The sequence below is a fragment of the Bison bison genome, unplaced genomic scaffold (genome assembly GCF_000754665.1).
Source record: "Bison bison bison isolate TAMUID 2011002044 unplaced genomic scaffold, Bison_UMD1.0 scf7180017863946, whole genome shotgun sequence".
In the NCBI taxonomy this organism is placed as follows: Eukaryota; Metazoa; Chordata; class Mammalia; order Artiodactyla; family Bovidae; genus Bison; species Bison bison.
Genome location: NW_011494518.1, coordinates 1840125 through 1849522, shown reverse-complemented (window position 1 = coordinate 1849522; position 9398 = coordinate 1840125). Strand labels below are relative to the sequence as shown.

Genomic DNA, 9398 nt, shown 5'->3' with positions numbered 1-9398 from the left:
TCTTAGTCCTGTCCGACTCTTAGCGACCCCATGGACTGCAGCCCACCAGGCTCCTCCATCCATGGGATTTTCCAGGCAAGAGTACTGGAGTGGGGTGCCATTGCCTTCTCCGAACTAAGATGCAGATGTGGCTATTTTATTTCCCACCTGATGAGCAGTGGTCATCAGTGACTAATAAAAGTGGCAAGATCAAAAGCTCTGTTGGAGTAGGTGCCGAAGGTAACAAACTGTAGACTTCTGACAGTTTTGCAATAGAGAAATGGAGGGTAGTTTCCTTTATTTAAGATGGGGGGAATTATACTGTATGTTGATGAGGAAGATGAACAGGGAGAAATGGGTGAGCAGGGCAGAGAAGCAGTGTTCTAGAGAAGATTGTCTGCACTGTTTTCGGGGTGTTTCCAAAGCTTTCTGCACTCCCCTTGGATCTCTCTCTCTTCCTGACAATACTAGGAGCTCTTGAGGGGCGTATCCCCACTTAAAGCAGTATTGGCCTTCACTGAACTCGAGCTGTCCTACTTAGGCAGAAGGAGATGGGATCTAGCATAGACGTGAAGTGGCTGTTCTTTGCTGGGAACGTGACATCTCATACCACCCATAGTAGTAGAACAAGCAGAAGGCAAGGGGATAGGTCCAGGCTGGAGGTAGATGTGATAGTGGGAAGTTCCCTGTGACTTCCACACCTCTATTAATTAGGAAGTGGCTGTTGGCCGAAAGGGAGGATGGGGTGACCAAAGCGCATGTGTCTGTGTGAGTCCTCCATGCCCAGGAGAGGGGTCATTTATTTTTGAGAGAATAAACGAATGGTTAACTGAGTTGTCTGTCTAGATGAGCCTGTGATTTTATAGTTACATGTTAATTGTGAATAAGTAATATAGTGAACAAGTAATCAAAATTTCCTTAGTGTCTGGAATGACTCTTCTTTTTCCTCAAGTATGGCTAGCAACTGTTAGCTGAGTTGAATCTTAAGCACCTTAATATTTTCTTCCCTTCAGGTGATTTTCCTTGTCATTGAAGAATCTTACCTTGACACCAAATTTAACTACATTTAAAAATTCAGATCAACAGATTTAAGTATTTATAACTGCTGCTGCTGCTGCTAAGTTGCTTCAGTCGTGTCCGACTCTATGCGACTCCATAGACTGCAGCCCACCAGGCTCTGCCGTCCCTGGGATTCTCCAGGCAAGAATACTGGAATGGGTTACCATTTCCTTCTCCAATTCATGAAAGAGAAAAGTGAAAGTGAAGTCGCTCAGTTGTGTCTGACTCTTAGCGACCCCATGGACTGCAGCCCACCAGGCTCCTCCATCCATGGGATTTTCCAGGCAAGAGTACTGGAGTGGGGTGCCATTGCCTTCTCCGAAGTATTTATAACTAGTGCTGCTTAAATGCTGGAAGTAGAGGAAAATAAATTTCCTAAAGAGCTCATCAAAGCCTAGTCAGGAAAAGAGATGTCCTAGGTAAGCACAGAGAGCTTTCAGGAAGATGGCTTGTCAAAAATCCTTTCTTGCCCATTCAGGTGATTCTAGGAAATAGAGCAAGTCTACTTTGTAGACATAGTGGTGAGAGAAGGACATTGAGATGCCAACTCCTGTTACTCACTTCTCGCCCTGGTTCCATGGAAGGACACTCCCGGTTCCAGGCCTTCTGTTTTTACCTTACTCTTGGTAGTAGGGAATTTGAAAGGCAAATTTCATTTCCAGAGAACCCATGGGGCAATGAGCTAAGGACCGGGTCTCATGCCCTGTTTGCCTTGCGCTGCTTCTGTCCTGACTTCCTGCTTCCCAAGATTCATACAGAAGAAATGGAGCATATTTAGCTTATTTTTTCTGAAAACCTAGTCAGTGACAGACCCAGTTGGCTCACCACTCAATTTTGCCTAGAGAGTCAGGAAGTAAGAGATACTTTGTCAACTTTTCTCTTTATTGAGTCTTGCTGAACAGTGCTTTTGCTGTGTGATTATTGCACATTTAAATCCAACTCTACTAATTACCTGAACCTAACCTCATGCAAAGAGTTGACTCATTGGAAAAGACTCTGATGCTGGGAAGGATTGGGGGCAGGAGGAGAAGGGGATGACCGAAGATGAGATGGCTGGATGGCATCACTGACTCAATGGACGTGAGTCTGAGTGAACTCCGGGAGTTGGTGATGGACAGGGAGGCCTGGCGTGCTGCGATTCATGGGATCGCAAAGAGTCGGACACGACTGAGCGACTGAACTGAACTGAAGTAGGGTGTGACTTTTTAACCTAAATTAATCATATAATATTCTTTAGACTATCTTACACTTTTACAAGCTGATCTTTGCTGTCTTTTTTCCTTGTTTCTGACAGATGTCATGTTTGGGTTCTATTTTCTCCTTTCCAGTCCTAGGTCTAATTCAGGCCCATTATCTTCAGGAGCCTTTTAAGTTATCCTCTCATCCATCCAAAGGACTCCTACTCATTCTTCATGCTGCTGTTGGCATTAATCTTCTTAAGAGTAAGCACATCCCTTGCTCTTAGACTTGAGTGGTTGCCCACTGTTTTCAGAATCAAGTCCAGACTCCTTTGAAGCCTAGCTTTCTGTCATGACATCAGTATGCTCCCATGATGAAGCAGTATTTATTTCAGTAGTAGGTTCAGATACACTTGTTTTTAGTGAAATACCAGAATCATTCTTGCCAATGGCAGCCGTTCTATAACTTAAAAATATTTTGTCAGAGAAATAGCAATAGTGACTCATTGAGAAAACTTCCTTAATCTTCTGACTCTTCTTCAAGACTTTCTGCTTATGGGGCTATAACTCTCTGATGGTCTGACATTTTTATAATTTCTTTTACTACAAGCAGTTCAAAGTATTGATGCATGTAACCTTGTTGCTGGCTGTGTGGTAAGTCTTAAGCATCAGAAAATGGATGGATAGCTTAAGATACTTTGCTAGGCACACCAGTATTTTAAATCCGAATTGATATACTTGGTGCTTCAAGACAGATGGTTCATTGCTTGTGAGGCTAAGAGCATTTGGCAGTACTGAAATTGAGCCTTCTGTTCAATCCAGAATAATTCAGTGATGAGTGGGCAACTTTGTACTTTTTCTTTTTTTTTTTTTGCTGGATTTGAATATTTGGAAGTGTTTTAGCTTACATATTAACTATATGTGAGCGCCTTCATAAAGTGACATTCTAAGCATAGGCAAGTACATTATCAGTGGATAAGCACTATATCAGTTTGGCATATGGCAACACTTGTTTTTATTTTCATTATAGGGATGTTCCTAGGAAGATTAACAAGTATTTGGTCACATTTAAACATGGGCACAAAACTTTGCGGGTTTAAAGTTAACTGTTAGTTAGGCTCATGTTAGTTAACATCCAAGGGGAGGATTTTTGAATGTGACTGAAGTGAGTCTGAAGAAAGAGGCTTTTAGGTCTTGTGTGGGTCATCTCCCCCCAGTTTCACGTGATTGCCCCAGGTAACACCTCTCCTCGGGTACCTTGCTAAGACAGCGTTTCCTTATTTAAGGCCTGGCTAGAGGATTGCAAAGAACAGCATCTTTAGAGCCCTGTGTTTTGTTCCTTAAATTAGAAATCATTTTGTATTCTTTTTGATTTGCAGCTTGTTAGCGCTTTCTCAGTAATTAGCTGGAAATGTCTTTTCTCCATGTATTTTCAAAGGAGGACTTACATAATTCTGTGGTCATTAGGGGACGACTGGGTGTTGGGGAGCCAGCAGCCCCAGTCGCCCGCAACACGGGAACGCCCCGTGGGGCCGTCTACAGGCCGACAGCAGTGGCACCGTCGTTCCGCAGTCAGCCTTGGGTTTGGGGTTTTGATGGATGGAGGATGTTGATGGTTAATTTAGCAGAGGGTGCTATGATGTGGAGAAAATACCCACCTCATTTAAGCTTTGGGAAAAGGTTTACCCGTTTGAGCCGGAGTTAAAAGTAGTGTTTTGCCTGCTCTCTCAATGCTGAAAGGATAAAGAGATCAATAAAAAGTTTCCTCAGATTCTGTAAGTCAAACTTGTCTCTCTTTTTTCTACATTTCCAGGGAAACCAAGATCACAAATAAAGGGGCATTCTGTATTTTTATTGATTCTCTAATGTAAATTCTTTTCTGACAATAAATGTATCGTGAAGGGTACTCTGACCACTTTTCTAGATTCATTTCATATAACACATCCATGGACTGATCTCTAGGAGTCACTTCTTTACCGTCTGAACTTTGAACACACCTGGGAGCTTAGTTCCTGTCTATTGCGTAGTGGCGTCGTACATGGGACAGTGGAACTAGAAGAGTGCCTTAGGAGGACATGTACACACCCAAGTGACTCGTTGCATGCCTAAAAATCACTGCCATCTGCTTATTTAACACAGGGACAGTAACCTTAGCTCTGAGGTCAGGTCCCCTCTAGACTAGGAATCTTTAAAATCATCATTTCTAATAAAATGTTGTCATCAAATAACATTTTATCATTGAATAAAATATAAACTAATTACCAAGAGTTGCCACCTTGACACATTTCGACACTTTTGAAAGAATAGAAAGATCACAACTTCTAAATTTTAAGTGTATTATCATTTAGAGTAATTAAAGGTCATTGATATATTACGATAGTTTCTTTGTGAGCAAAACATTCCAATAGTAATTACTTCAGTTCTCCTGGATCTTCAGTTTCTGAACTCGAGCCAAAATAACTACCAGCCTATCAGCCTGTGATGGAGTAACTAAACTCACATTTTCTGTGTACTGTTTTATTCTATAAGTAGAACTTTTTTTTTTTTTACTTCGCTGGGCCTGAATTTTCTCAATTATCTAAAAGAACAAAAAACAGTGAACAACACTGCAGAAATGTAGTGATGAGGAAAATGTGTTTAGTAGCAAAACACTGGGCAGTGTAAAGTATCTGGAAAGACTTTAAGCAGTAAAACAATACAGTTGCAAATTGTATGGATAATTACATGTTTGAATACAGCATGAAGCTTCACTATTAGAACATTGTTTTTGCTTGTGCTAATAGGTTGTGTCGCATCTTTTTTTGTTGTTTTTTGTTTGTTTTTGTCTCTGGGCTCTGAAGATTGAAGTTTACTATTAATTGCCAAGAAGGACATAAGTGAGTATATTTCTTTTTTATTAATTTAACAGACTGATGATACATATTTATATGAGTGTTCAATTATAATTTAAGTAATGTAGCTGCCATAATATTCTTCTAGATTTTACACTTGAGAGGTGGTGGTCTAATCATTTCTAGATGACTCTTCTGATTCTCAGACACAAAGAGAGGAGTTAAAAGAATTTAGAATCATTCTGGGTGTGGTGGGAACAAACTCATGCACATTCTTCTCTAGAGAAAAATCACACATGTCCTAATCCTTGAGGTTTCTTTTAATTCCATTTTTCCTCCAGGCCAACAGTAAGATGTTTTTACTTTTTTTTTTTTTTTTCCAGAAGAGGTGTGGTGGAAGGGTCTGCCAGAACCAGAGGCTAAGCACACAGCAGTGTAAAACAAATTCTTTATTCCAGCTTCCAGAATGCATCCTCTTCAGCCTTTCCTGTTCATTGGACTAAAGCTGTTAAGCAATGGTGTCAAGAACTGTCATCCACTGGTTGAAGCTCAGTAGAAAACCAGGAAGCAGGCGGGTTTAGATCCAGTAGGAACAACTTGACTCAGATCTTCGCACTTTCACTAAGGAGGGTCGGGGGTGAGGAGACAACATTTACATTTGTACTGAAGCTGATCTGATGTGATTGTGACAGTTTTCCAGTCAGTATTTGTTTATCTTAATTTAGTCGCGTGTTAAAAATGTGAGGGTCAAATTTACTTCCTTTCAAGGCCACTTGGCGTACACGTCTTGTAGTCTTTGGAAGGGATGGCAAGGAAACAGCCATGCTTTAATGATGGGATTAGATGTTGATGAAAGCTAAGTGTAATAGTAGAAACATTTTATTGTATATTTTTATTCCAAAGTAAGTGCAGTGTTATTATATTTAGATAAATGTTCAGTGATAAGCCAGAAATCTTACACATACATTGCTGAAGACATTTTCCCTCTGGATTTAATAAAATTCTGGTACACAGAGGTACAAAATATAATTCATAAATGTAATGAAAACCCTAGAAAACGCTTCCCGCATGCTTTCCTTCCCTCCCCTCCCCTCCTGTCCCTTTCCTCCTCTTCTCCAGCCCACTCTCCAGTCTTGCTTGCCTTCATTGCTGGGGGAAAAAAAAAAAAAGAGCAGGTGAGCACATAATTAGGTTGTCACTTTTAAACTCTGGATTAGTGGGACATCCTGGAAGACCTCCCTCAACTGCAGTGCTGAACAAACGACTTTTTCCACCCCCATCTGCATGCTCCTACTACTTTTGACTAGATGTCTTGAGAATCTGCCAATATTTTTAATTGATCAAGTGAAAAATACACAGGAAGTATGCCTGTTTTTTAATTTGTTTGTATATTTTCTTGATGCGTTGCATAAAGACCCAAAGGTGCTTTGGCTTCTGTCTGTCCTCACTGGAACTGTGGTTACTGTGGGGTGTGTGGTACTCCGTAGCACACCATAAATCTCCACTAGATGTCAGCGTGTCACCAAATGAAACCAGCACACTCTCCTGACCTGTTACTGAAACAGCTTTTTAATCAGAATGCTACAGACAAGTTTTAGTATACAGGTTAATAAATTATATTTGTCAATGAATAGTAATAAAAATAAACTCTTTAAAAAATTTAGTACCTTTCATCTGAGGATTTCAAAATGTTTTACTTATATTTTGGTTTTTGCCGTAAGAGCCCCAAAGAGATAGAGTGCAAATATTCATTTTTCATTTTACAGTAAAGTAAAGCAAGGGGACAAAATGATTGGCTCAAGATCACATAGACGATGTCTGAATAAATCCAGGCTGGTATTTCTGCCATCACAGAATCTACTCTACCTGTGTACTTAGATACAGATGCCCTTTATTTATCATGTATATTAACTGCTTTGCCTTAAAAACAAGCTCAAGAAAAATGGAATAATAGTTAACAATTATCGAAGATTATTGATACGATTAGTATGGGGGTGTTTCAGATGTAATTTTAAGTTTTTATAAAGACTGCACAAAGAAAATATGCTGAACAACCTAGATGAAAACTTTAGAAAATCATAGCAATATTTTACCTGTGCTGTTTTACAGATGGTGAACTCAGACCAGTGTGAGCCTTGTCTTAGCTCATGTGCTCAAGTGCAGGAGGAAAAGCAATTATAATTGGGTCTGGAAGGTTGAAGCTCTTGGGTATGATGGGATTAATGGACATAACTGCATATTGTAGGTTTTTCACTGTATAATTTTCTTTAAGAGGAATATACATAAAATCCTGTATATTAAGACTTAAGTGATTTTCTCAAAATTGTATAAATACATAAGTTACAACTGTAAAAGTTATGTTTGTGGATAAAGATTAAAAATACATAAATGGCAAGTTAGGGTGATGTGACTATGGGTAAATTCAATTTTCTCTTTATGTGGTAATATTGTTTCTACAATAAATAAAAAGAGAAAACGGTTTTTATTGTAAAAATTCACCACAGTCGCCACTTTAGATAGGCTTATTTCCTATCAGTAGAGGTGCATTGTATACAGCTGAAATTCAAAAGGTATAGTTGAGTTTATTTCCTTCAAATGTTTTAATCATAGAAACCAGGGTTAAACCGGCAGAAGTACATATTTTCGAACTTTACTGTGTATTTTAGGTGAAATAAATGATTGCCCATCCCAGTGGGCTGTTTGCTGCAGTGTTCAGTGCATTGCCAGTATTCATACTGATGAAAAAATGTTTAATAAATGTAGCTGTTTTCAATTTGTGTTTTCATTTTAATGGTGCAAGGTTAAAAGAGTTACCAGTAAAGTTTGAGATTTTCAAAATTAAAAATTACAGTAGCTATTGATTTTGCATGCTTAGACCTATGTTTTGGTTGAGAACCTGTATCAAACCATGCATAGATCAAACTGAGGCATTAAATAACATTTCACATATGTGAAAGAAAACGTGATTTTATCACATGTTTATCACATGTCTCAGTAATCACAGCATAGCCACCATTGAATTATGTATAAAAACTTAATGTGCAATAGTAAAACTTAGACAACTCATCTCTGATTATCCATTGGCAAAGTCAGGCATGTGTATCAGAATTGCCTAGAAAACTTTGTAAAAACTTCATTTCCCAGCTACCACCCCCATCCTGTAGTCACAGATTTCCAGATTTGGTGGTGGAATGGGTAGGTGGAGGCAAGCGTGTACAATACCAGGACTTTTCAGGGTGTTGCAAAGTACTAGTGCCTGCAGGGCCTTCAAAGTCACTCCCAACCCAGGAATGCCCTCTGAGTTCATTGTTTGGGTTCCTGGAGCCACCAAAATGTAGCCTAAAACACCTTGAGTACTTGACTCATGGTTGGCCAGAGTTATTAAATGGTTGTAACAAACCTAGGTGAACGGAGATGATTAGATTGCCATTTGGAGGTGAACTCTTTGTTCAATCAGTTCTTGTTAAATAGAAAGGTAAGGAATCCAGGAGGGAGACCTGACCAGCTCAGCCTCCCTCATACCTGATCTGTTCAGTTCAGTTCAGTTGCTCAGTCATGTCCACTTCTTTGTGACCCCATGGACTGTAGCACGCCAGGCTTCCCTGTCCAACACCAACTCCCAAAGCTTGCTCAAACTCATGTGCATCAAGTCGGTGAGGCCATCCAACCATCTCATCCTCTGTCGTCCCCTTCTCTCACCTTCAGTCTTTCCCAGCATCAGTGTCTTTTCAAATGAGTCAGTTCTTCTAATCAGGTGGCCAGAGTATTGGAGTTTCAGCTTCAGCATCAGTCCTTCCAGTGAATATTTAGGACTGATTTCCTTTAGGATGGACTGGTTGGATCTCCTTGCAGTCCAAGGGACTCTCAAGAGTTCTCCAACACCACAGTTCAAAAGCATCAATTCTTCGGTGCTCAGCTTTCTTTATGGTCCAACTCTCACATCCATACATAACTACTGGAAAAACCATAGCCTTGACTAGATGGACCTTTGTTGGCAAAGTAATGTCTCTGCTTTTTAATATGCTGTCTGCTGCTAAGTCGCTGCAGTCGTGTCCGACTCTGTACGACCCCATGGATGGCAGCCCATGAGGCTCCCCGGTCCCTGGGATTCTCCAGGCAAGAACACTGGAGTGGGTTGCCATTTCCTTCTCCAATGCATGAAAGTGAAAAGTGAAAGTGAAGTCGGTGAGTCTTGTCTGACTCTTTGCGACCCCATGGACTGCGGCCCACGAGGCTCCTCCATCCTTGGGATTTTCCAGGCAAGAGTGCTGGAGTGGGGTGCCATTGCCTTCTCTGAATATGCTGTCTAGGCTGATCATAACTTTCCTGCCAAGGAGTAAGCATCTCTTAA

General features: G+C 40.3%; 1 protein-coding gene across 2 annotated transcripts in view; it reads left to right on the top strand.

Moving 5' to 3' along the window:
* The window catches only part of UBE2E3 (ubiquitin-conjugating enzyme E2E 3), a 106848-nt gene extending 98218 nt beyond the window's left edge, over positions 1 to 8630 (top strand). The window contains exons 7-8 of one of the 2 annotated variants that reach the window (XR_824720.1): positions 5057 to 5092; positions 5431 to 8630. The gene's annotated coding sequence lies outside the window, so the exon portion shown is untranslated. The remainder of the gene's footprint in view (positions 1 to 5056; positions 5093 to 5430) is intronic. The other variant, XR_824721.1, reaches the window with a different exon arrangement.
* The last annotated feature ends 768 nt before the right edge of the window (positions 8631 to 9398 follow it).